Source organism: Rousettus aegyptiacus, unplaced genomic scaffold (genome assembly GCF_014176215.1).
Source record: "Rousettus aegyptiacus isolate mRouAeg1 unplaced genomic scaffold, mRouAeg1.p scaffold_m13_p_17, whole genome shotgun sequence".
Lineage (NCBI taxonomy): Eukaryota > Metazoa > Chordata > Mammalia > Chiroptera > Pteropodidae > Rousettus > Rousettus aegyptiacus.
In genome coordinates, this window is record NW_023416292.1 from 8,971,265 (window position 1) to 8,998,915 (window position 27,651).

The following is a 27,651-nucleotide window of genomic DNA, read 5'->3' on the forward strand; positions in this document are numbered from 1 at the left end:
CCTAGAACGGCCACCGCTCTTCACACCATGTAGGGAGCGTTTCTTCCCACTGCCAGGCCTAATTCGGACTCGCCGGCTCAGTGGGGGTCCCGGGCGCCGCACCCCGACCCGTGCTGACGGCAACGCCGGCCAGGCCGGGGCAGCCAGGAGACGCTGAGCCAGAGCTCCACGCGTCCACTGGGGATGGGCGCCGGCGGGCTCGGGCCACCTCCGTTCTGACTTCAGCCCACACTGCCCGGCTCTCACCGGGAAACTTTACGGAACCCTGGCCCCCTGAGAAGTCCTGAGTCGCCGTCCAGGAGCGAACCTCAGAGAAGTATTGAGCGCCTACTCTGAGGCAGGCGAGCTGAGGGCCCTTCGGGACCGGCCTCGGGAATTCCAGCGCTCCAGCACCTCCAGGCGGGCCGGGCCCGGCCCGGACCAACCGCGGGGCAGCAAAGGACTGAAAGAACCGCGCCTGCAACCCCCTAGCCCCCTCTGCTCGCCTTTACCTCGCCTGACCCCACAGAGCCGCCGCAGCTTAAATTAGAAGCAGCGCAGTGCATGCTCACGTGCGCCCCGCCGCACGGGGCCGGAGGCGCGGTCCGGGTGAGTCACGGCCCCGCCCCCCTCGCCGAGGACGCGCTGACGTCAGCCGCTTCCCCGAAGGGTGACGTAAGCGCGTCTCGGGGAGGCCGGGAGGCTACCCTAGAACGTTCACGGAGCTTCAATGCCTTAAAGGGAACAGGCCTCAGATGATGGAAAATCTGGAGAAGACCACTCAGCCGACTGAAGAGACAGAGCCCATCTTATATCCCTTTGTGCAGAGAAATGTTAACTGTTGAGATGATGATGAAAAAAGGAGAGCAACTGAGCCTCGAGGGTTCCCTGAAACCGCAGAACCTCTTCCTGGAAGCCCTCCTTGATTAACCAGAGTCTGATCCTGACCCAAACGTCAAAGTTTTCTAAGGCCCTTGACACTCTGGTCCTTCATTTACAGCTCCTCCCCATAGCATACATCTCTGCGGGTAGATAAAGGCTGTGGTTTGACTTCACATGATCCATCATCTTGGGCCAGCTTGGCCCTCTTATCAGTTTTGGACTGTCCAAACTCTGTCATCAGTTGTATGACCAGAAATGACTTATTTAACTCTCTGAGTGTGCAATTTGTAAACTGATCTCCAAATCCTCCTCTTATGCTAATGTTGCCTGTGGGAGCTTCCATAAGCAGGAACCCTGTCTGATACTTGACCGCTCAAAATTATCACAGCCTCACAGGGAACTAACAATTTACTGAGGTTTACTATATGGCAGGTATTTTCATCATCCTCTCTTTCCCCTCTTGTAATCCTCCTATCTCTGAGTTGGTGTTAATGGGAATTTTACCAATGAGGAAGGAAATTGAGGCACAGCGAGGTTAAGTATGTTTCCTTAGGTTACATGGCTAAAGAATAGCAAACAGGAAGTCATTTCCAGATCAGCTGGACCCCAAGTCTATGTTTCTGGTGATAAAGTGGGCTATGAAATGTATGTCTTCTTCTGGATGTGTTGAGCCTAGAACTAGCTTTTTCCCATTCAACACAAACCAGTTCCAAGTAACCCACTCCATGTCAGAAGATCCCCAGAAAAGGAGGGGCCAGGCCTCAGGGTAAGACAAATGAGAAGGAGCTCACTGTCAGGTGCTCCTCCTGAGAACAAGTGCCTCCTTGAGGTTGGCACTTTCCGCACCTCACTCACCTAGTCCCAGCCTTGCCAGGCCTACCCTTCATTCTCTGTTTCTTCTCTTGAAACTAAAGAGGCCATCCCGCTTAAAGCATCCTCACCTGGCAGAAGAAATACCTTGTTTCTCCCCCATTATAATCCCCTCGCTACATAGCAACAGAAAATTTCCAGTTGGACCAGCATGTTCACACCAAAAATAAATTAGAGACAGCAACAGCTTCTCAAAGTTTTGAGCAAAATGGTGGTACATGTGTACCGGAAATGGAGCCTGGTGGGCGAGCTGCTGTCACTGTTATCCTCTAACAATCATTACTGGTCCTTGGCTGACAGTCACAGCTACACACGCCAGGTCTACCGGGACCGTTCTCCCCTGCCTGCCTCTTGGAGGCATTTAAAACTAATCCCTCTTCCCTGTACTCAGTCTCCAGCCACCATCAAACTGTCTTCTTTGTGTTCTCTGCTCCTGTCCCCTCTATTTTGCTGATGGAGTCACCGCCCACTGCTCTTCCTGTTCTGCCATGTTTCCTGAAGCCTGTGACCAAACAAACATCTGTGCGTGCTCCCACCACAGCCTCGGGAGGAAATGAAGAAAATCTCGGCTGTTGGGGCAGCAGCTTCTTTCTCTGTACTGGGGCTGGACACACAGATATGGAAGCCTAGCAGTATGATACCTTCGGGCCAACCAGGCTAGCCCCTGCTTTATAATTAAGAAACTAAGGTCCAGGTGAGGTCACCTGTCTGGGGTCACATGGCCTGTTAGGTAGTGTCCCTAACTAGGTAGTGTCACCTGACTTCTAATCCACTGCTCTTTCCACGGATCACACCTGTGTTATAAGTCTCAGGTCGAACAGTGGGCATAAATGTGCATGGTAAACTGTAATATGTCATATGTGATGGAAGGGAAGATAAATGGTAAATATAGAGATGAAGGCATAGGAAAGAATTGGGGAACACAATTTCTGGGGACCCCTGTTCCCACTTCCCCTTTCCTTTCTCTCCCATCCAGTCTCCAGATAGGTGAGGTGGTTATTCCTCCTCAGACCTAGGAACCGTTTTCCCAGTGGAATGACACGATGAGTTGGATTGCCATTTTTAAATCTTCAGTAATCCAGTTCTTACGTGTCATTTCAAGTTTTGTCTTTTTACCTCCCAGCCTTTACTTCCCATCATTTTCCTGTCCCAGGAGCCCCATTAAATATCATTAAGAGCCATAAGTGTAACTGTCCACTAATGTGGAAGGATTGTGATCTTCAGCAAACAGCCCAGCAAAGAAAGGAACAGGAATCCTGGGGCTGTTCCCAACCGTGCTGGTGACTCACTGGATGACAGAAAGCAAAGCTTGGCTTTTGTGGCGGGGCGAGAGAGGTGGACGACAGGCGCAGCTGCTGGCCTGACAGAGGTGGAAGGGTTGGGAAGAAGCCAGTTGGCGGCCTTCCAGCACAGCGGAAGCTCAGGGGTCCCCTACTAATTGCCAAGCAGTGGCCCTTGGGTCAGCGCTGGGTGGGCCCTGAGCTCTGTCCCATTTAAATACCTGCATCTGACAGAGCACCAAGATGGCTTGGGCAGGATTATAGCACTTACCCTTCGTGACATCATTCTCATTGGTTAGGAATGCACCCTGGTTATTCCTAACTCCACTTTAATAACTAGTTAAAGATCTGCCCTCCAGGAATTTATTTGAAACTTTCTTTAATCTATTTATACTTTAGCCTGTACAGCATTTTCAGGCAACTAGTAGATTTACCTTTTATGTAAAAAGCACTTAGATAGGTCCCAAAATACAGAAAGTGCTATATAAAGTTTTTTAACTAATAATAATGTAATTATAATATATTATTATATATAATACATATAATTTGATGGTAGCAATACTTCAGGTGGTCTCACAGGCTTTTCAGCCACGCTCTGTTTGTCTTTTCTTTATCTCCATGTGCACACACACCATCCCCCCCACCAAAAAGTATCTATTAATGGAGTAGGGTGTTGTGATGGGCGTGACTCCACATGCAACCTTATGTAAACACATTCGATATCTTCTAACGACTTCCCATCTAGAATCAACATACAGTAGTTACTCGATAAATACTTGCTGGAGGGATAGAATAAAGAGAGAACTCCATATGGCAACTGGTGAGACATATTAGAAATGACTGTTTGGGGAGCTGAAGGACAAACATGAGAATGTAATTGTCATGGAGGGAAAAGAAAATATCCTGATTTTATGGTAGATATGCAGATGTGAGCTCTCCTCTCATCGGCCCTACAGCTCATCCTGGAGCAACAGTTGGTTCCCAGGCTGCTGAAATAGACAAAGGATGCCAAAGAGGCACCCCGCCACCACACACACAAAGGAGCTGCGTGGACGGCAGGAATGAGGAGGCAGGTATGTGGTCCCGAAGAGGATGACAAGGCCTTGTGGCCATCTCTACGTTCAATATGATCCACACAAGAATGAAGTTCTAAAAGCCAGGTGATTCAGTAGGTGAATGGACAAACCACAGTATATCCAGACAATGGAATTATTTGGCACTAAAAAGAAATGAGCTATCAAGCCCTGAAAAGGCATGGAGGATCTTTAATGCATATTATTAAGTGTAAGAACATGGGGGATTTTTAGGGCAGTGGAAATACTCTGTACAATATTATAATGATGGATACAAGTCATTATACAGTTGTCCAAACCTACAGAACACACAACACCAAGAGTGCATCTTCTTGTAAATGATGGACTTCGGGTGATAATGATGTGTCGATGAATGTTCATCCATTGAACAAATGTACCACCCAGTGGGGGGTGTCAACAGAGGGGAAGGCCGTGCATGTGTGTGGGCAGGAGGGTCTATGAAAAAGCTCTGTACCTCCCACTTAGTTTTGCTATGAACCTATAACTTCTCTATAAATTAAAGTCAATTAAAAAAAAAATCCAGGTGAGATGATTACACCTTTCTATATGCAGAGTCTGGTCCACTGTGGAGCCACAGAGACTTGAGTTGAAATCAGAGCCCCGTCATGACCAGCTCTGTAACTCTGACCTCAGTTTCTCCTTACTCCACAGGACTGTAATGCCTTCTTCAGAGCGTTTTGAGAATCAAATGAAAAACTATATGTAAAGAGTCTAACCCAATATCTGGAATATATAGAGCATGATAAATATATACAAACCCTCTCCCCAATTCCTTCTGAATGACTGTGATTATTAAACGTTCTGATGGCTACTAATTTCATAGTTAGGCCAGTGGAGGAAAGCTGACTTGGGTGAAAGTGACCTTCTGCCAGGAAGAAAATCTGCATGTGGGAGTAGGCATGTGTGTCCTCAAATGCTCAGTCAGAGATGGTGGCTACAGAAGGTCAGACATGAACTTGAACACTAGGAGGCAGGGTCAAGCCCCTCACTCAGCTTTCTCCTGTGAAAAGGTCAGGATGATGGAAGGCCGTCATATTTAGATGATGGCTCGTAGGGAAGCCTCGGTGGGTTAGTCACCTATGCTATGACATCATATTGCCACTCAATATAGTAACAGCTGTTGATTGCTTTAGGGGGCAGGGGCGGGGTCAGTTTTTGTTAACCAACCACATCTCCAGGATAAATTCGATAGAATCAGCCTGAAAGACATGACAAGGGGAGAAAGCCTCCTCTAAATAGGACGTTCCACAGTTTTCTAAGGATTTTCGGCACCTCGCTTCAAAATGTGAGTCTTGACTTTTCTTTACCTTTGGAGCCAAGCAGGAAAGAGGTCATGGGAGAAAGGTGTTTGGTCGGGAAGACTTCGACTGGGAGGCCATCTGCCATGGCCGGGGGTATGCATCGCCCTGTGGTGGGGTGGGAAAGTGAGAAGTTCTGCGCACCAGATGCATGATGTCTATATGGCGCCCAAAGAAATGGCCCAAGGAAGGGGGATTGAAAAGGCCTGGGGTGAGGGCGCTGCAGAATTTTTGGGTTGGATTTGGTATTTAACCTCTCATAAGGTACATGATAACGGTGGAACCAAATGCGCACCCCACTGAGGCGATAATGTCATCTCAGCTGTTGAAACTGGCCAGGATGAAGCCATAGTTCGAAGATACCACTGATCAGTGCTGTAGTTAATCTGGGGTATTGATTAGTCGTATCATAATGGAAAGCCACTAGATCTGGTTAACCCCTTCCTTCCAGTGTATTCTGCTCCTTGACATCTCTACCTCTTATGGAGCCTTGTACTTTGGAAATAGAATGTTTTGAATCAACAGTGTAAAATGCACAGGTTCACTGAAGAGTGTGGACTCCTCCTGTGTCCAGTGAGGAAGTAGAGATTAGAGAGGAAAAGCTCTGGGCTAGGGGTCAGGAGGCCCAGATTGGCAACTGGTTCTGGAACATTTTGAGCTGTGTGACCTTGGACAAGTCACTGCCTCTCTTTAGGTTTTGATTTCTCCTCTTGTCTGTAAAAATATGTGCACTCGCAGCCATTCCAACCCTAACCGGCACGCTCCAGTTCTCCAAGTGTGGATTTGATGTTCTGTTGTTTCAGAGTAGAAAGGGTCTGGGGTCTGCGTGTATGGCTCTGCCACTCGGTGTGTGACCTTGCACAAGGTCATCACTTCTCCAAATCTCAGAGACGGGTTCTTATGAGACGTGGGTGACATAGCGATGACAGTAGGGTAAGGTGAGCCAAAGGGGACCGCTGAGGTTACTCGCTGGCAGGTTGGAGTGTGAAGAGGGCTGGGAGCATGAGGAGGTGGGGGTTGTGGTCAGCCAGGTCATGAAAACCTCTAGCCCTGTCCTGCTCAGTTCCTGGTCATTTCCCAGCAGTTCAGGGAGCAAAAACAATTGAGAGGTTGTAAACAATGCTGAAAACAGCCCGGGAGAGTGGCTGCAAACTCTAGTCTGAGTGGGCTCAGCGCCAAAGCAAAGAGGGCAGTGGGGAGCTCTGCCGAGGTCTGGAATCCAGTGCAAACGAGCAGCCTCCCATTTCCTGTGGATGCTCAGGTCGTATCCCTGCACCGTGAACCTCCCACGGGTGTGAAAACACCTCGAACGGGAGCCCTGGACATGACAGATCACAGCTGTGTATTGACCGGAGTGATCTGTCTCAACTCATCCCTTCGGGGAAATCACAGATTTTCTAGAGAAACTCTCCAAATTCCTGTTTATTCTTCACATAAATCAATTAACACAGGGTTAAAGATTTTACTTCAACTTTCCCTTTGCGTGCTCCCGGAAAATGTTATTGACCACTCCTTTGAAGCTGTTCTTTGAGCTGTAGGCATGATTTCTCTTCCCTCCCATCAAAAAGGGGTTTCTCTCTTTTTGAATTTTTTTTTTTTTTTTTTTTTTTTTTTACTTTGGAAGCCCCAGATGCGGAGGGTGGAGAGGCTGGCAGGAGGCGGGTGCCATAGGAGCAGCGTGCTGACCTGCTGACTCATCTGACATTACCATCATTATGTTTCGGGAGTCAGTGATTTTCAAACTATGAGTAATGTGCGGTATTAGAGAGAATGTTTACAAAGCAGCAAGCATTTCAGCACACTGAAGGAGCCAGCAGCTGCTCACAGCTGAAATGAGCGAAGGAATAAGAAAATGACCTCGGGGAAAAACACTCTTTCTCTCTGGGCTCCTCTTCTTTGAAAAGGATTCAGACAGGAAAGACTGGTGACCTCAGAGTTCCCCGAGGAGGGATCCAGACCTAGCATCTTTAACTGAATACCTGGATGTCCGATCGTTTTCTATGAGAAACCCTTTATGGTGTTTATTTTCATTTACCCAACTCTGGGGAAAGATGGATTTACAGATTTCAGCAAATTATTTCTTGAAGCTGACTTATTACCAGAATTAATAATTGTAATACTAGTCTAAAGTCGTGTGAAGAAATGTGCTGCTTCTTCTGAGGCAGGGACAGGAACAAATAATTTCCCAGTTTTAAAGGTGGGGAGCAGAAGCCCATGGGGGTGGTGACTGTGTAGTTAAAGTTTCTTTGTGGAACTAGTGTGAGAAAAGTTCGAGAGTCACTGAGGACAATGAGCCAAGTATTTAGACCTCAGGAGAGAAGAGAGGTCTGTCCTTTGCCTCTGTTTCCTCGTCTCATAATGGGGACATTAATAACACTTGCTCCGCCCATCTCACAGGAAGAGCCTTGAGCTCTGGGAAGGCAGGGACAGTGTCTGCCCACCAGTCCGCCCCCAAAGTCTAACTGGGAGACTGCCAGTAGTATGTGCTCAGTAAATATTTGCAGAATTAATGAAAGAGATAAGAGCTTTGAACACTGGAACCCTGCTCTTCTGTTCAGTTGCTCTTCTTGCATTTAGTTCCCTGGCCCAGGGCTGGATAGGGAGCTCAGCGAGTGAGGCCATGCTTGGAGACACATCTACTAAAGGTGCTGGCCCTCATAAGGAAAAATAACTGCTCGTATCCTCGGGAGCTAACTGCTAAAACCAGATGAAAGTACAACACTTAACTCAAAAATTCTTTTAGAAAAGGCTCATTGAAAAGCACAGTGATTTGGTTATATGTTGGAGGTAAATCAGGAGAACCGTCAGGCTCAATTTCACCTGCTGATTCGTGAACTCAAATTTTTCACTGCGGGTGTAATGACAATAAAATCGACTTGATGTCTGGGCACTGTGAAGGCAGGCGAAGGAAAAATAGTTGGACTGGATTAACTTAAAAAAACAAAAGTCCCATTCTTGATATGTGTTTAAAGGAATAAAAGAAAAGGAGAAGTCATGAAAAATTAATCCTGCCCTTTTTTTCATGATAAAAACATCCACTCGATTTTATATGCTAGGGTGTATTTCTAAATTTTGATAAGGCCTCATAAGTATAGCTATCGCCTTTTCCAAAATCCTCTCTGTGCAACAGATGACTCTGTTCTCTTGTTCTTTCCGTTTCTGCTTTGGCTTCTCTCTCTGTCTCCTTTTCCTTCCTCTCTCCATCCCTAAGTGAACTCCTTCCTTCCATTCTTGTTCCTATGTTGCCTTTTTTCCCCTCAATATCCCTTCTCATCTGATAAACTGTCTTATAGCTTCTAGCAAGAAGTCATTCATAGGGTGAGTGGTCAATAACATTTTGAAAAAATACACGCAAAGAAAAACTCATGACCTAATCATGAGCTCCCTTATAAATTGTTCATAAATAAATCGATAATTATTTTTAGGCGACCAAGCTTAATCGCATACAAAAATATTCCTGTTCAGTTGAGAATGTCTTTGATGAAGCTATAAAAATTAATTTGTATCAGATCTCATTCCTTGAGTTTGTAACCTCTGAATGTTCAATGTTTGCATCATGGAGAAAAGGGGTGGCCCCCAGAGAAAGAGACACCCTGAGGCTACTAACTGGCCCTCCACTCAGAGGCCCAGCTGGGCTTTTTGTGGACAGCCTGGATTGACTGATCTCTCTTCTTCCCAACCATTAAAACAGTATTCTCAGGGTTCCTTCGAGAAGTAAATTTAAAGCAGAACATTCATGGCCGATCAATCCAAAACGGTTGTTAAAGAGAGTCAGGATCTGTGGCCCCTTCCCAAATATCTGAGGATGGTGACGGGAAAGAAAATGTCGTGTGCGCTCCCAGGGGTTGTCACCTGGCGCTTCTGCCCCAGGCACACTCTCCAGTGGGGTAAATCCAGGCTCGGGGGCATCTCAAGGCTCTCAACTTCCACCACGTTCTTTACATCAGAGCTGCACACCAGACAGTCCCCATTTCACATCCTATAGGCACACTATTCCGGCAGGTTCACAAATGCTTCTCAGGCTAGGAACCCTATTTCGGGTTTAGGTGGCAGAGTCACGATTCCCTAAGGCATCTTGTCAAGTAAACAGTTACCTCATTTTTGATCCTGATTTATTTATCGTATAAATATGTATAAATAATTTAATAGTCACTTAATAGTGTTATTAAGTTAGTAGCAGGTTACTGAACATTTGAGATCCACATGTTTAACCATGTATTCTAAAATAAACTTTGGTTGTTTAGAACCCTCACAGAATAAACTCATTCTAATCTCCCCCCACATTCTTTCTTTATTTCTTTTCCATTTCCTTCTATTTTTTCCCCTCCCTCCATCTTTCCTTCCCTCCTTTTTTTCATTTTCTTGTGTTTTGTTTGTTGCCTTTGGTAGATGTCTTTCTAAAAAATATATCTAGAAGGAAATTTAGGACTAGAGACTTTTTGTTGTATGCATATTTTGACTGTTTCCATTTTTAATCATATGCACATAGGCTTTTTCCCTATTAAAAAAAGTTAACCAAAACAGTATTTTGTACTCTTCCTGTTTTCATTTTATCAAATTATTTTGTTTTCTCCCTAATTCTCAAGCCAGCCTGTTTCCTGCTCCTGAAACAGCTTCCAAAAGGGAAATGAGGAAGAAGGTTAAGGGAGAAAGTTGACAGAAGCTACATGTGTGTGCCCATGGCAGGGGTCTAGGGAAAGGGTCGGCCTAACAGGCTCAAGGAAGTTTTTGGTCTTTTTCTTTTTTTTAAACTCAAGATATAAACATCTTCCCACGTCATTAAATATTCTTCTATGATATAATTTTTAATGGTTGTATAAGAGTTCTAAGTTAATTTAATACTTTTGAACTGTAATTAATTAATACTCTGTTATACATTTGGGTAATATCTTATTTGTCAATTTTACAAGTAGTGCAGTAATAAATTCTTGTAGCTAAATCTTTGTCCACATTCATTCTTATTTACTTTAAATATCTCTTCTCAACGGAGAATAAATATATTTCTCAAAGGAAAATAAATCAGAGTTACAAATCCTACAGACTTTGATATATATGTATTGCTTCTGATATAATTTTAATTTAAATTTCTGTAAACATGTAGAAATTTCTCCCTTTGTTTATTAACGAGTTTTATTTCTTACTTCCGAATTTTCTGTTCAGAGCCTTTGCCCACGTATCTGTTAGTATCTTAAGATTTGTAATAATTTAGAATGGTTTGTACATATATCAGTTATGTAGACACAGACCTTGTCTAATATATTGTTTTAAAATAGTAATCTTCTGGTTTGATATTTACATTCTAATTTGAGTTATTTACATATTTTTGGACATACAAAAGTTTTTAGATGAGAAGTAATCAAATCTATCTATATTTTCCTTTCTGAGGAATGACCTTTGCCATATATAACTTTGAAATTTATTTCATGTCTTCTTCTAATATAAAAATTTTTTAAGGTAAAGTTTACGTATTTTACATATTTACAGTGAAATGTACAAATCTTAAGTGGATCATTCAGTGAGTTGTGACAAATGCATAAACCTACTAAGATTTAGAAATTCAAAGGGTATGGGTTTCTTTTCGAGTTGATGGTTGCACATATATATATGAGCATACCAAAAGCCAGTGGATTGTTTACTTTAAATGGGCGAATTGCATGGTATATGAATTATACTTAAATAAAGCTGTGAAAACGTGTGTAAAAGAAATAAACATCATCCCAGAAAGTTCCCTAATGTCTCTTGCTTTTAGATCCTCACCCTATTCTACCCCTGAAGCAACTACAGTTTTCAGTTTAGTGGATTTTTTTTTTATCATAGATTAGTTTTGCCTGTTTTAGAACTTTATATAAATGGAACCATCTGGAATCAGTCAGAATGAACTCTTGCATAAAGTTTTTTTCACTCAACATAATGTTTTAAAAATTCATCTGTGTCGGTGTGTTTCAGGAGTTTCTTTTTGTTGCTAAAAGTAGTATTCCATTATGTGTCTATTTTACAGTTTATTTATCCATTCCTCTATTGATGGACAACTGGGCTGTTTCCAATTAGGAGCCATTATGAACATTCTTATACATGTCATCTTATGGATATATGCTTTCATTTCTCTTGGGAAAGTACCTAGTAGTGGAATTCCTGGGTCATAGAATAGATGTATGTTTAATTTTAAAAGAAACTGCTGGAATTTTTCAAAGTAGTTGTACCATTTTACTCCCACAAAAATGCATGAGAGTTCTAGTTGCTCTGTAGCCTTCCAAACATTTGATGCTGTCAGTCTTTTGTAAGTTTAGCCATTCTGTTCAGTGTTTTATTGTAGTTTTAATTTGCACTTCCTTGGTATCTAAAGTTATTGAACATTTTTTCATGTGCTTCTAGTTTTTTTTTTTTTTAGTTTTATGTTAATAGTTTTGTATTTTATCTCTAATTACATCTATTTATCTATCTAATTTTGATTATGATTTGAAGTAAATCTCTAAATTTATTTTTTTAAACAATCAATTACCTCAGCATAGTTTATTAAATAATTTATTCCCACTGATTAATGATGTTTTCTTTATCATAGGTTAAGCTCTTATGTATAATATGATCTCAGAATATTTATCCTGTGCAATATTTGTACATTTGTACATTTTTTTTTTGTCAGTGTCACACTGTTTTTTTAATATTTACTTTTTAAAAATGTTTTAATCCCTGGCAGGAACAGTCTCATCATTCCTTTTCATGTTCCATATTTTCTTTGCTGTTCATACCTAATTGTTCTTTCAGTAAAATTAGAATGATGTTTGAAAATTATCTTGTTGATATTTTTATTGACAGTATATTGAACATTCTAATTAATTTGAAAAACACTGACATCATTGCTATAGAACTTAATGTTCGAATTTTCTTCTACATTTTTCAGTAATATTTTATAGTTTTAATTATATGAATCCTTCACATTCTCATTAAAGCTATTATAAGGCATTTAATAGAGGTTTTCGATGTCATCATTGTTAATTTTTGCTATTGAAATTTGATTTTTTAAATTGTATTTTTTAACTGGATGATATTCTTATATAAAAAAGCTACTGACTTTTGTGTCTCCTTTGTATATATAGCAGCTTTCTTGAACTAATAAATTCCAATAATTTTTAGTTGAATTATCCTTTTGAGTTTCCAGTTTAATAATATTATCTACAAATACTTTTAAATCTGTTCTCTCCTTCTAATATTTATGCATCTTATTTTTACATGCATCTTATGTTATTGATCAGAACTTCCAGATCAAAATGAAATAAAAATGGCAATAAACTATATTTCTATTTTGTTCCCGATTTTAATGATATTGCCTTAGTATTTTATTCTTATTAATGGTTTGAACTGTTTGAAAGAAATGCTTTTTAAGAAGGTGATTTGGATTTGTAATCATTATTTTAATAAGGACTAGCTGTTGAATGTTAAGGTCTTTTCTGCATCTATTGAGAATCTCTTTTGGAATTTCTTTTTTAGCTGGTGAATATGGTATATTATGCTGTTGGATTTTTCAAATATTAAAACATTAAACCTTTTCATTTTAGGTTAATCCCTTCTGGGGTTATTCTTCTGATATTCAGTTATTTGTTTTTGGATTTTCTTCTCTGTGTTCATAATTTAAGACAATTTTATTATTCGTTTTGAACTGTCTTTCAAGTTTTGACCTCAGGGTTATCTCTGAAAAGTAAATTAAATAAACTTTCCATATTTTTCAATGTTTGGAAGTAATTATTGAAGCATAGTAATTACCTATTTCTTAAGAGTTGAAAGATTTTTTTCTATAAGGTTTTTAGGCCTAGACATTTTTTTTTTTTTTCTGGAGGAAGTTCTTTCTCTCTTTTCTCTTTCTGGTTCCTCAGCTGTGATTAGTGTGCCTAGATTTTATACTTCTAAGTTTGGTAATGTACATATTTACAGAAGACTATCCATTTCATATAGGTTTTCAAGTTCATAACTTACAATTTTGCAATAAGTATTGTCATAAGTATTATCTTATGTTTAAAATACCTCCTTCTTATCTGATGTTGGATCCCCTTTTTTAATTGCTAATTTTATATTATCAACAGGGATTTTTTTCTTCTTAACTATCCTAAACATTTATCTGTTTTATTGATTTTTAAAAATTAATTCTACAAATATTCTAATTCATCTAGTTTTGTTTTTACCTTTATTCTTCATTCTCTTCATTCCCTAGGGATTTTATTGTATTGTTTTCAAAACCTTTAGTTGAATACTTCCATTTTTCCTTTTCTTGAAAATAATGAGAACATAAAGACTGTAATTTCACCTTTTAATACATTTTGATAATATTTCATAATTTTTGATATGGTGTGTTATTATTTTAATTATCTTCTAACTTATGTTCTTATATTTTATTTTTTTCACATTTTTAAACAGCTTATTTATTTACACAATAGTTTAATTTCCTTTGAAAGTTAGAAAATAAAGATCACTTACTTATCTTAATTTGTTATTTTTCCATATGGCAAACATTGATCTTTCCTAAACTCTCATAAAGGCCATTTTTAAAAAATCTGTGCACACACCAAACCACTGACCAGGAAAGTGGAAAGCTCTAGGGAAACCATTACTTGAATGTTTTGAGGGTGACAAAAGATCATAATTTTGGATATACTCCATAAACAGTTTTCTTTTTTCTTATTGATAAAACTAGTTTTTGAAGTGGCATATTTTGAATGATTACAATCCAAAAGTTATTCTCAAAGTAGATAGTATTAATTTTAGGAGAATCTCTGAGCTGAGATACTTGAATGATAAATTAAGAATATTATTTTTCTTTGACCCAAATTTCTGAATTTTACATATTTTTTCCCATGTCATTTCTTTTTGTAAAAATTTGTTTTAAAGACAACATACCACACACTCAGAATACAATTCTTAAATTTGTTTCTTGTAAATACCAGAATGAGCAAAGTTAAGGTACATTAATTATAGAAACAATGAAGGAAGGTAATAGATTCAGCATCAAGTATAACTTAAGGCCTTAGTTACTTCATTGTGATTTTAGTATTCACAACAGCATATTTCTCTAGTGCTTATACACACAAGTAAGCAGGCAGACAAAGCAAAAATTTCTAAACATGTAAGGAATGAAGACAATTTTATCCATGCATTATCAGTCAATAGAGTTGGACTCTTTTAAAGTAACTGTTGGTAGTAAAATAATCTGGTCACATTTTACATAGTAATTACAAAGAATAGAAATTAAAAGTCTCCTATACAATTAGAGTATCTCCTGATATTTAAAGCAGTTAAAAGGCTCACAGATGCTGCCTAGACTGTGACCGATATCAAAACCTATCATTGCATAGTGCATTTTGAAAATACTTTTCTAAAAATACAGTACATTTTATAATGTATATTTATTACCAATATGGGGGATATTTCAAACCTAAACAATAAAACCAAACATATACACAAGTTCATTCAACAGTAGCTTGTAATACTGAAAAATTTCACATACACTTATTAAGTAGCATCTCATGTTTATTATTTCAGTCATATCAATGTAAGAGAAAATTTTTTTCTACAAAGTTACCAGAAAAGACACTGAGCTCAAGTCAGGTAAGCAGATTACTAGGTCCAGTTCTGCCTCTACTTACCTGGAAGACATGGGGAAAGTTTTCTTAGCCCTCGTAAAGGCCTCAGATTCCTCAAGTATAAGACAGAAGGGTTAAACAAAATGAATTCTAAAGAATATTCCCATAAATAGGATTTTGCTAAATTTGGGAGAACTTAAAATTTTTTAAAATAGTAGCTATGAAATATCAAGCTTGATACATATCACCAAGCATGTTGACTATAAAGAGAGCTTTAAGCCAAGGAATTACTAATTCTGCATTTATGGGACAAATATGCAAAATTGTATACTTTAATTTTTGTTTTGTTTTTCTTCTGTCCTTATATTTTGTTTATTTCCATTAATAGTTTTATTGCCTTACGATAAAAAATTTAAGCTTGTGTAATTTCTGCTTCTTAAAATATATCTCCTGGTTTTGCTTCTATGCATTGCAAATACCTTTTCCTTTTTTATAATCAAATATATCCCTCTTATTTGATTGTATGTTTGTATCTTATATAAGAAATCTTTCCCACATTTTCTTCTAAAAGTTGCAAACATTTGCTTTTCACATTTCGGTCTGTAATCTTTAAGGCTGGTGAAGGGAAAAAATCTAATTTCTTTTTTCTCCCACATGGATAACCGGTTGTCCTGGTCCCACCATTCTTGTGCTTTGTGATGCTACCTTAGTTGTATATAGAGTTTCCTCATGTGTATAAATTGTTTCTGGGGTTTTATTCTATTCCATTCATCTGTATATTTATCCCCCTGGCCAGTATCATCATAGTCTTTTTAATACCCACGTATCTAATAAAACAAGTCTCACTACCTTCTTCTACAAAATTCTCTTTTCTTGTCCCTTTCATGTGAATCTCAGAATTAACCTATAAGAATCACATATAAATATACACATGCACACACATACACATACACTGGGAATTTTTAAAATGAAAATTTCAATAAGTCTATAGATGAATATAGAGATAATTGATTTTTTCTGTTATTGAGTACTCTAATTAATGACCATGGTAATTCATTGCACTTATTTAGGTCTTTTTTTAAAAAAATATTGTTCAATAATACTTTTACAGTTTTCTGCATAGAGGTCTTACACAATTTATACCTGAATGCCATATAATTTCTTTTACTCTTGTGAGTAGGGGTCTTTTTATTTCCTATTATATTTTCTAATTAGTTATTACTGTTAGAAATGCTATTAATTTTTGTGTGGTTTTTGTAACTAGCATTCTTGCTGAACACTTTTTAGCTCTAAGAGTTTCTCTGTGAATTTTCTTGAGTTCTTTATGTAGACAACCATATTTTCTCCAAAAAGGAACAGTTTTCTTTCTCTTTCCAACTTCTCTCTCCTCTTCCTTTTGCCTCTGTTAAGACCTTCAGCACCATGCTGAAAAGAGGCTTGTAACTGGTATCCTCATGTCATTCCTGATTTAAATGGAAATGTCTCAAAAATATCAGCAGTTAGTATAATATTTGCTTGTAGAATTTTGACATATGGCCTTTGTCAAATAAAGAATGTTGCCTTCTATACCTAATTTGCAAAGGTTTTTTCGAAACCATAAATGAATGCTGCATTCTATCAAATGTCCTTTCTGCATTTACCAAGATGATACTAAAATTTTTTTAAAGGAAAAAGTTTTTTCTCTTTTAATCTGTTGACTTTGTAGGTTTTCTAATCTTGATGTATATTAAATCCTACTGGTCACAATATTTTCTTTAAGATTTTGTATCTACATGAAAAGTAAAATTAAACTATAATTTTCTTGTACTGTCCTCGTATCTCAAAAAGTAAGTCAGTTAACCTACTTTCTTTTTCTCCCTGTTCTCTGAAACATTTATTTACTTATTTATTTATTTTCAGACAGCATTTATCTATTTTTTTGAAGTCCTGGTAAAACTATTTGGGCCTTGCATCTTTGGATTAGCAATTTAATTTCTCTAATGGCTAAGGCTTTATTTTGGTTTCATCTGAATAAATTACTAGAATGTTATGTTTTCCTTAAAAAATGATCCATTTCTTCCAAGTTTCCATATTTATAGACCTAAAGTTATTGATAGTGTTTTAAATGTATTTTCACATCTTCATTTTGTTTATTTCTATTCCCTTTTTATTCCTATTTTCTGTTTTAGTTTTTTTTTTTCTTAATCACTTTTTCTCAGCATTTGTCTATTTCTGTAAGTTGTTTCCAAAAAACCACCTTTTGGTTTTATTCATCTTCCCTAATAATATTTAATTTTTTTCTCTTATATTTATTATTTCCTCATTTTTAATTAGGTTTCTCTGTTGTTCTTTGCTTAATTTCTTAAGTTAATCACTTGATTTATTGTCCTGTTTTTGATTTTTTGATTTTTTTTACAGAGCATGTTTTTAAAGAATTAAGTATCCATTGTTCTCTTGAGCACAAGAGCCCTAGCACTTTCTCAATACTTATCGAACTCTACTCCCATCTTATTTTTATTCCAGAGTTGTAGTTTCACCCTTTTAAAAATAAAAATACTTGTTTTTTATAACCAATAGTTGTATTTATAATATTTTAAGTAGTTCTTTGAGTGATTGATAGTTTATGATAAATTCTCTTGGTCTCGTATGTTTGAAACATCTTTATTTGGGGGGGAGGGATGTAGAATTCTAGACTGACAATTATTTTCCCTCTGCACTTTGAACATATTACCCTTACTTACCTTCTAAAATCTACTATTATCTATGAGAAAGCTGCTATCAAAGAAATTTTCACTCCTTTTTAGCTAATTCATTTTTTATTTCTGTTACCTTTTGATTATCTCTGTTTCCTTATTTATGTTCTGCAATTTTGCTACCACATGTCTAGATATGGGTTCATTCTTATTTCAATGCTTGGTACTCAAATGTCCTTTTGATTTAAAGTCTTCCATTCTGAACAATTCTCAGCAATTATGTCTTTAAATACTGCCTGTCATTCCCTCCTTTCTCTTCTTTCAGAATTCCTATTAGGCAGTTGGTATCTCTCCATGAAACCTCCATATCCCTTAATACTTTCTCTTCTCTGCCTGGACTCTAGGTGTGGTCCTCAGCACCCCTTCCTACCTCTCTTCTGAGCTCTTCAGCTTTATTCAGTCCAGACATTTTCCCATCCAGGGCATTTTAAATTTCAATTATTGCATTATTCATTTCTAAGATTTTTAGTTGGCTCTTTTTGGGGGGGAGGGGTATTGTTTGTCTAGTTTGTTTTATAATTTCCAATAATTTCTTTTATCCATCTCTTTCAACTTTTCAAATGCCCTGACTCTAAAGTCTTAGTTTGGCTGGTCTATAAAATTAGTTTCGGTGTAGAGTAAAATCCTGTCCTCATTACTGACTTTGTTGGCTGTCTTTTTTAGCATTAGGATCTTCATGTATTTTGGAGTTTGTGTGTGCAGGCTCATTTCAAATGGAAGTTGTGTTTGTTTGGTTTTTGTTTGTTTGTTTGTTTTCTTTCTCTTCTTTACTCTGCACTCACCCCTCCACATTCTTTCACTATTATACCCAGCCCTCCAGTTCCCCAGCCCTGAAACAGAGTTTCTGGTGGCATTTCAGGGTCATTGCTGAATGGTGATGATAAGGGACACAGAAGATGTAGTCACTAACTCATTCCCAACCAGCAGGCTCTGTCTGCATCTTCCTGCATTCCTAGGCCTGCACATTCTAGCAGCTAGAGCCTAGGTAGCTCTCTGGAGTGGTTTTTAAAACTTTTCCCCCAAGCTTAGAAACTTAATTCCATTTACCTGCACCATCATAAAGTCATAAGTTCCATAAGAAAAGGGAATATGTATGTTTTTTGTCACCACTGTATGCCCCATGCATACAATAGTGTCAACCCATAAGAAGACAAATGAGTGATTGATGGCTAACAAGTCACAAACTATCCCTCTGAAGTTGAACCTGGAGCTTTGTTTACTCCCAGTCCCCCTGGAGAGTGGTCAGCCTAGTGCAGAGGATGACCTGTATCTATAGAAGGAAACACTGGTTTAAGAGCTCAAAGACCTTGGTGTCAGGATGGCTCTGCTTCGTCGCCTAGCTAAATTACCTAGAACTCATTCTGAACCTAGAACTCCTCTCCTATAAAATGAACATTTTGCGGCTGGATGGCAAAACTCTATCCACATGATGGCTACTCTATCAGCCTAGGTCCCAGAGTGAGAATAACAGCAGATCTTCAGCCCACTCTGACAGATAGGTAGTATGAATAAAAAGCAAATTCATTGTTTTAAGAAACTGAGACTTGTAGAGTTATTTGTTACCACAGCATCACCTAGCTATCCTGATGGATACAATTAATTACTTGTATCCCTCTACTCCACAGATTTTGAGTTCTGTTGCGGAAAGAAAACTCTTTTTTTCACTACTGTTCCCCAATTTCCAGTTTAATAAGTAAATATGATAACTGATTTTTTTTTTACTCTATTTTCACTACTAAGGACAAATGTATTAAGAGTCAGTAATGATCCCATGTTTGCGGTATTTCAATTTTCTGAGAAAATTGCATCATTGTCTAGAATCCTCAGAAATATAATGTATACTTTAAAAAGTGTCATGGTTCCCTTTCTGGAGATGAGAAGATAAAACTTTTGACCTGACATAGTTTAATTTTTGCAAGATGACGTGCAACATTATTTCTATGCCCCAGTAACTCCCTGATGGCAACAACTCCGCATATGGGTCTGCTGGCCCTGACAGGAAGTGGCCCATGCCGATGGTGTTCTTTGAGTTCTTGGCCCTGTGTTTTAGTGGGGCTTCTGCTCCTACCCATGTTGATGTGTGTGCCTCTAGTGGAAAGCGCAGTCACCTCCCCATAGCTCTATTGAAGGAGAAAACCAGAAAACGAAGAACTCAGATCAATGACTAGAAAAACTGATTTTTAGTAGATACCTAAGAAAAGTTCGGTGGTGCCCTGAGTGAAGTGCATTAGCCCCATGGCATCCCTTCCGGGTATCCTAGGGGTATTGTTTTGTTGTTATCGCTGTTGTTGCTGCCAATGGAAGCATGCTTTATTGAATTTAAAAGGCGAAATATATTTGTGGTTCCTTAGATAGTTGCACTGCTATACATATTACACTTTATGGTATGATAATTAATGATTTGAGGGGGCATAAACAAAATATGGCCTATCTTATGAAAATGCAAGCCATACAAAATAAAAGCATAAAATAATTACTGAGCACCCTGAGGAATAATACTTAACAAGCATGTGAACTATCTTACATGGACACTTGAAGTTGCTACAAACATGGCCTCTAGATAAGGAATTTAGTTAAATATGCCTAAGGAAATACAGTTTTATTATTTTTAAGAACATAACCGTTAGAACTCAGCAAATGGAATGTTAGAGTCCTCTTTTAATGAATATAGAAAAGCAGTTTATAAAAAGCACACTGGTTTCCGAATAAGAGAGAGTTTCTAAAATGTGTGAGAGGAACCTGAACACAATGTTCTCCGGCCAGCGAAGTGTCTCTCTTACCACTCCCTCCTCCCCATAGGGCGTCCAGACTTAGCAAAGAAAACACGCAATGCCCAGAGGAAATGGGAATTTGGGATGAAAACAAAGAATTTGTAGTATAAGTATGTCCCAGATATTGCCTGGAACACACTTATCCTAAAAAAATTATTTGTTGTTTATCCGAAATTCAAATTTACCGAGGCATCCTGCACGTTATCTGGTGGCCCTCACTTTTTTTAACCCTCGATTTACACCATCCTCTGAAAAGTACCCAGCCAGCCTCTTTCTCAAACCCCATAAATTCTGTATTTCTGAGCTTGCATTAGTGCGTTTTCACTTACACAATTTGAGGCTTATAAAGACTAGGGTCACCAACCAACAGCTCTCAAATCCATTGCACCCCTGTAAAGCAGTGCGGCCTTTTGAACTTCTCCAAGGGGAGGGCTGTGTGGGCTCTCCCCCATAACGCCCTATTTTAGTCACAGTCATTAGCGCCGGAGAAAAAAACATGCTGGTCATGAGATTCTCCTTTTGCCATGCATGTCACAAGAGAGTCAGTAAAATGAAATGCCTGAAAAAAAGCTTGGGAGAAAAAAATCTGTCTTCCAAGCTGAGGACTCTGGAAGCCTCCTTCTGAAAAATGTCCAGGTTTTTTAGCCAGCAGTCCAAATCCCTGACATCAATCCCTGAGCAGAGATTGAGCAGCGTGAGGTTTTGTTTTGTTTTTTTGTTTGTTTGTTTGTTTTTTTAACCTAAAAAGAGGCTGAGTGATTTCAGGCAGGTAATTCCAGCATCACCAGGAGAACCAAACTTAGGAGAAATGGGAAGAAACACCAACCTTAACGAGCTTGCGAAATACATACATTGATTAATTTACTCCTGGTTCCCACCTGCTGTGGTATGGCCCCTTACTTCACAAACCAGGAAACAAAGGCTCAGAGAAGTCAAGCCCCTAGCTCAGAGTCACAGAGCTGTGGCAGAGCATGGACTCTAATTCCGGTCTCTGGGGCTGCAGAAGGCCAAGCCCTATTTCCACTCCACCACTCTTCCTCTCTTTTCGTGGAATTTCTATTATCTTCTGACCCCAGGGCTTGGCTAGAGATCAGGGGAGACCCACACAGGCAGCCCCCTCTCTTTCTCCCTCTCTTGATACTCCCTTCTCTATCAGGCTGGTAGAACTTTATTTGGGGCAGGGGAAGTCAATGGGGGGGGGAACACTTTTCTTGGGCCACCATACTTTCTTCCTCTCTGCTGCTCAAGGTGCAGAGTTGCTGGGGCAGAGGTAACTCCAGCAGAGAGGCCTCAGCCCTGAGCACGGTGCCTGGCGCATGTTAAGCCTTCAGGGAGTATTTATTTGGTGAATGAAAGAATGAACAAACGAACGACTACATCAATATGAGTTTGCAATCTTGGATGATATTCTTGCCCGGAATAACCTTGGAGAAAGTGCCAAAGAACCTAATTTGGTGAGAGTTTCAAATGTCCACTGCGAAGCCGTCCCCTCTCCTCATGGGTGAGAGCACTGCTCCCTGGGAGCCAGCAGCGAATCGGCGCCAGGAAATGCACGCGTGAGGCGCTGCACCGGCGACATGCTCCCATCACCTCCGAGTTTCATGAGAAGGCAAAAAAATAACCCACAGTTGTCGGCGTCAAGCACTGAAAAGCGGCTTTTGTCCACGTCAGTGCTGCAGCCTTAGGAATCTCAAAGACAATTGGGGAAGAGCTAATTCCCAATGTCATCCAAGCCACTGTGGTGCCCGGGAGAAAGCGCCAGGAGTGACTTTCTCAGACGGCCCTCCGCCGCGGGGAGGAGCCTTCGGGGCGCAGCGAGCAGCCTCTAGAACTTAGCGTCTCTGACAAGTGAACATTTTCACTGACTCTGACATATGCTTTTCTTTTCTTTTCTTTTCTTTTCTTTTCTTTTCTTTTCTTTTCTTTTTTCTTTTCTTTTCTTTCTTTTTTTTAAGGTGGGGCAGGTGAGTTGTGGGAAGGAGTGAAGGGAGTTAGGTTTGGGAAAAGAGATGACCATTTGAAAGTTAAAAACAATAGAAGCAAAAATTTGCGTTTGATAGGATCTTATAATACTATAATGCTCAGATTACATATAATTGGTGTTCAATAAATTTTGTGGGGGGGTGAGTATATTAATACATTAAAAAATATTCGTACCTATGAGATTAAACAGACTTTTGAATGCTGGCTTGGGGACTAAAATATTACTTTATTATATTGTTTCTATAGGAAAATGTTTTGCGTCCTAAACAACGGGCCTGCAGTGGATTTTTGCAGAAGTTGAGGTTGCTGCCGTGGGGGTGGGTTACATGACGCAGACCACAGTCTCTAGCCTGGGCCTCTTATGACCAACCCATGCATTTAGAAGGCCACAGGCTGGGCTCAGGGAAGCAGTCGTTGGCCAAGGAACAAAGTATTACTAACAGGGAAATATCCCAAAATGTGAACTCACAACAGAGGGCAGAAAATAGTAAATAACATCTAGTCTTTCTGTTTTAAAGTTATGAGCACCTTCAGTTTAAATGGAGCATTGACCGTTCACTCACTTATTCAAAAATGCGCACACTATATCCATTCTGTCTCCCCACATGCCCCTTGGAAACAACACCAAAGGGACTTTTTAAAATATATTAATTTATAAGGGCAGAAAGGGCGGGTAGATGATAATAGCAGACAGACAGATGTCAACTGAATTGTGGAAGATGGGAGATGGGATGGAGCACAATGTAATTAATTTAGCAAAGAAGAAGGAGCCCAAGTGAGGTGCCTGCTGGGGAAATGGAGGTGTCTCTACAGACCCCTGCGGGGCTCAGCTTCCGGGGCCACCAGTAACTGCAGGAGGTGAAGGTGAGGGGTGTGACTGAAACCAGGGAGACTATTTACAAATCTGAACCAAGAGGGATGACCCCTAAGTAGCTTCACTTACTCCCCGTAGCCAGGTAACTAACTACCCCTCCCACCTTGAGAAGCTTCCTTTAAGGAGAAATTGAAATTGGAGAGGCTCAGGACATGAAGATTCCAGGCAAGGTGTGGACTTGGATGAAAATGAGAGAATTAAGTGAGACCACACGTACTGAACTAGGAGACGCTCAGTACACTTCCCACTCTGCTCACAAACAGTCCCCCACCCCAGTCAGACGTGTCACCAGGAGCCCCTGCCTCCCAGAAGGAAGTCAGAGAAAAGTCTTAGAGTTGCTAACATTGGGGTCCTCCGGTGAAGAATCACAGCTCATCCCCCAGCAGCATCGCCACCAGGGCACAAGGCTCAGCCCGCACAAAGAGCCCCGTTCCGTTTTTAGTGCCAGTCTCAGCTGTTAGATTGAGTCACCAGTGATTACCTTGGAGGTGGGAGAAGAAAGACAGTTAATCTCTCTTTAAGTTTAATTTTAATTTGTATCAAAGTAATACATATACAAAAATCTAAAAGCCCAACAATATTACAAGGCTCTTTACTGAAAATAAAGTCTCTGGGCCCATGCAACCCCACCCGATTTCTACTCCCTGAAGGCAATTACTTTCTATTCTTTTAGCTGTTGTTCTCCATATTCATAAGTGATGTGCTTATAGTGCTGATTTACTGATTTTTCCATTTTGAACAATATCTATTGACTATCGACTTTGAACATTTTGATTTCAGATCTTTTCCTCCAACATCCACATCGTCCCTCCTTCAAATGCTCGAAATAATTCCGCCTGTTAGCTGTCTTCATGTTTGGGCAATCATTTTCTTTGCAAAGATATAGGTAACATATGGATATGATATTTTTCCATGACTATGTGGACATAATTATATTTTCAAAGGCAAATTATTGTCTCGGTTTAAAGCCAGCTGAAATGTAGTATCATTTTTGAGCACGAGAGAGAATTCAGGTGCCTGGATTTGCTAGGCCTGTTCTCCTTTAAGCGGCAGAGAGGTGGTGACTTTGACCTGGCAGAGGAGGAAATATGATCCTAGCATGCCCCTGGGTGACAGGGTAATCCAAATTTACATAGTCAATAATGCAAACCCTGTCTATCAGCTTTCAGCTCTTGAAATCCACCTACCCAGGAAGCAAGGAAGACTTGACTAGGGTGACAGAGCGAGCTGACCATGGATGTTTTCATTCTTGATATAAAGTAAAGGTACAAACAGCAGATAATGGGAAGTAGAGGGGAGAGAGGGAAAGAGGGGAATTATGCTAATACCCTGAGCTAACATAGTGGGAAGTCAAAATACTGAGCAGATGGAAGAAGAAATGGAGGATTAAGTATGTCGTATAAGTGTACAGAGGGAACCAGTAGAAGAACTAAGTTATAAATCAGAAAGACAGGGCCAGGAATTAGGAAACTAAATCCTCATATTTTATGAAGGTGAGTCAATAGATGATGTATGATTGACTAATTGTTTTTAGAAACTTTAAAAAAATATTCTGAATAATTAAAAAATAATAATTTGTCCAATACGTAGTTGAAAGTAGTGGTCTCTGGAAAGTGGCATGAATATGGAGTCTTTATATATACTCTCATACTACTGAATTCTTTACAATATTATGCGCATAGTCCTTCAATTTTAAAACTGTATAAGGAGGAAATATATTTAAAAAGCACACATTTTAAAAATTTGAATTCAATGTGATTACAGAAGCCGAAACTACAGATGTTTATTTTGCAACGGCAATCTCTATTATTATTCCTTCAAAAGTTGCACATTTTCCACGCACTTCCTGAAATGGTAATATAAACTTAATGGGTCTCTTGTTGAGAACCTTATGAAGTTAGCGTTGGATATGGGCAACATTAAGAGAGCAAGATAATGTATTTTCCTCACTCTTACTGTTAGCTACAAAGTAAATGCACCAACCACTTAGACAATAAAGAGAGAATGCACAGAAGTAAGAAATGTCTCTTCACGATGACCCTGGTTTCCTGTACTAAGCACTATTTATAGTCTGGAATCTTCTTTTTTTGACCTAAGCAGGTCCCTCTTACTTGCCCTTGTCCTACCCACATCACACAAGTCGGGTTTAAAGGAAGATTAGAAACTCAAGGTGTAACAAGTAACTTTGGACCCCATAGCCAGGTGTGCCAGGTGGTGTAGCAGATAGCACATTTCTCTTTATTATCCCTACTCTCGGTCAAACTTCTTAGGAGGGAAAAGGACAGTGTCCATCTTCGCAAAGAGAGTGGCCCTTAGTAAGCTTGCAATTTGTCGAAAGAATGAAATTCATAGGGAGATACAAGAGCATCCCCCCTCTGACCCCAGCTACCTTTTCCAGCTTCTTCCCTTTTGTGTCCCTGCACCAGGAACACAAAGCTACCATCTGTTTCTGGAGGGAAACACACTCCTTTGTGCTCCCATGCCTTTGTATATCCTGATGCCTCCACCTGGAATGCCTTTCCCTGCCTTTTTAAGGAGATGTCTTCAAGACTCCTCTTCTTTTAAAGAGTCTCCCCCACTGCAGCCTCCCCAGGTTCCATGGGCAGAAAGGACCCCTCCCAAGAGTTCCCAGCAGCCAGTACCATCTGGTTGCTCAAAAGAGGTTCCTTAACTACACTCAGTAATTTCTACTAGGCCCCTATCACAAGGAAAACTCAAAAGTGATTTAGAAAAATATAATCCGGAAGCTTACCAAATTGGTTGAGAAAGGCATTAGGTGTTCCAGTAAGGGCGGAGGTCAAAAAAGCAGTCACTGAGGGATGCAGTCTTGAAAATGTGAGCACTTTTTACACACCAATGGCCTATGGATTAGTCATGGAGAATGAAGACGCTCTCAGTAACCCTGCTTGCCGTCCACTGCAGGTGCCTTTCCAATCAGCTGGCCTGTGATGGTTGTAGACAGATTTGCACTGTATTCATTTACCCTTGAAAGTCAGGATTTTGCAATCATAATTGTGGAAAATTTCAAACACACACATAAATCCTCATATACCCATAAACTAGCTTTAACAATGATTGATATTTTGGCAATCTTATTTTATCTATCCTTCCACACACCTTTTTATGGGGAGGGGAAGTATCTTAAAGCAAATCACAGACACCTCAGGGTGTGTGTGTGTGTACAGATGAGTACTTTTTAAAAATTGTGGCAAAGTATACATAACATAAAATTGGCCATAGTATCTATTTTATGTGTACGACTCAATGACATTAAGTACATTTACATTATTGTGCAACTTTCACCACCATCCATCCATCTCAGAATATTATCATCATCTAAACCTGAAGCTCTGTCCCCATGAGCAATAACTCCCCATTCTCCCTTCACCATAGCCCCTGGTAACCACTATTCTACTTTTGTCTCTATAAAGCTACCTATTCTAGGTACTTCAGATAAGTGGAATCCTATGATATTCGCCTTTCTGTGTCTGCCTTATTTCATTTAGCATAATGTTTTCAAGGTTCATCCATGCTTTAGCATATATCATAATTCATTCCTTTTTAAGTCTGGTAAAGAATTTTTAAATAATAATCACAATATACTAGCAAAATTAACAATAATTTCCTACTATCATCTAATTAGCCAGTCTATGATCATGTTTCCAAAATTATCTCTTTAAATGTCATTGTGCAATTAGCTTGACTGAATCAGGAGTCAAACAAGGTTCATGTGTTGCATTTGATTGACGTGTCTCTTTAGTCTCCTTGAACCTGTGATAATTCCAGCTCCTTTGTTTTCTCCTGCTGTTTATTTGTTGAAGAAATTAAGTAACTTGTTTCATAGAATTTCTCCCATTCTGGATTTGGCTGATTGCATCTCCATAGCATTGTTTAATCATTTCTTCTATTCTCTAAATTTTCTGAAAAACAATATTCAGATCTAGGGGCTTTTTTAATTCAAATTCAGTTTCTTTGATGGGCTGTGTGTCCACTATTACATCACATGCAAGAGGCCTATGGAGTCTGGTGGTCCAGCTTCCAGGGGTATTAAGATGGATCAGAGGGTTCTGGTGCTGTCAGCCTGATCTACCCGTTAATAACACGGCATTTTAAAATAAGTGCCATTAAGTCTTTGTAAGTGACCTTAAGCATGGATCTGTCTCTGTGTATATATTTTTATCAGTCACCATACTCAATCCTAGAACTGTCTTCTATTTTTTCTGTAGATTCTCAAAACTCCCTATTGTCTTTGCTCAATCCGTGATGCTGAATAGCCACTCTCACAATTCTTAGGCTCTCAGATTTCACCCAAGATGGTT

At 39.4% G+C, this 27,651-nt stretch overlaps 1 protein-coding gene and 1 long non-coding RNA gene across 5 annotated transcripts in view; one reads left to right on the top strand and one right to left on the bottom strand.

Annotated features, from left to right (window-relative positions):
* Positions 1-839, bottom strand: part of LOC107521644 — a 98,288-nt gene extending 97,449 nt beyond the window's left edge. Inside the window, exon 1 of one of the 4 annotated variants that reach the window (XR_004955109.1) lies at positions 492-839. This is a non-coding gene — a long non-coding RNA (uncharacterized LOC107521644). The remainder of the gene's footprint in view (positions 1-491) is intronic. The other 3 variants (XR_004955110.1, XR_001599614.2, XR_004955108.1) reach the window with 3 other exon arrangements.
* Positions 840-5,373: 4,534 nt separating this feature from the next.
* The window catches only part of ATF3 (activating transcription factor 3), a 50,443-nt gene continuing 28,165 nt past the window's right edge, over positions 5,374-27,651 (top strand). The window contains exon 1 of the mRNA XM_016166539.2: positions 5,374-5,390. The gene's annotated coding sequence lies outside the window, so the exon portion shown is untranslated. The remainder of the gene's footprint in view (positions 5,391-27,651) is intronic.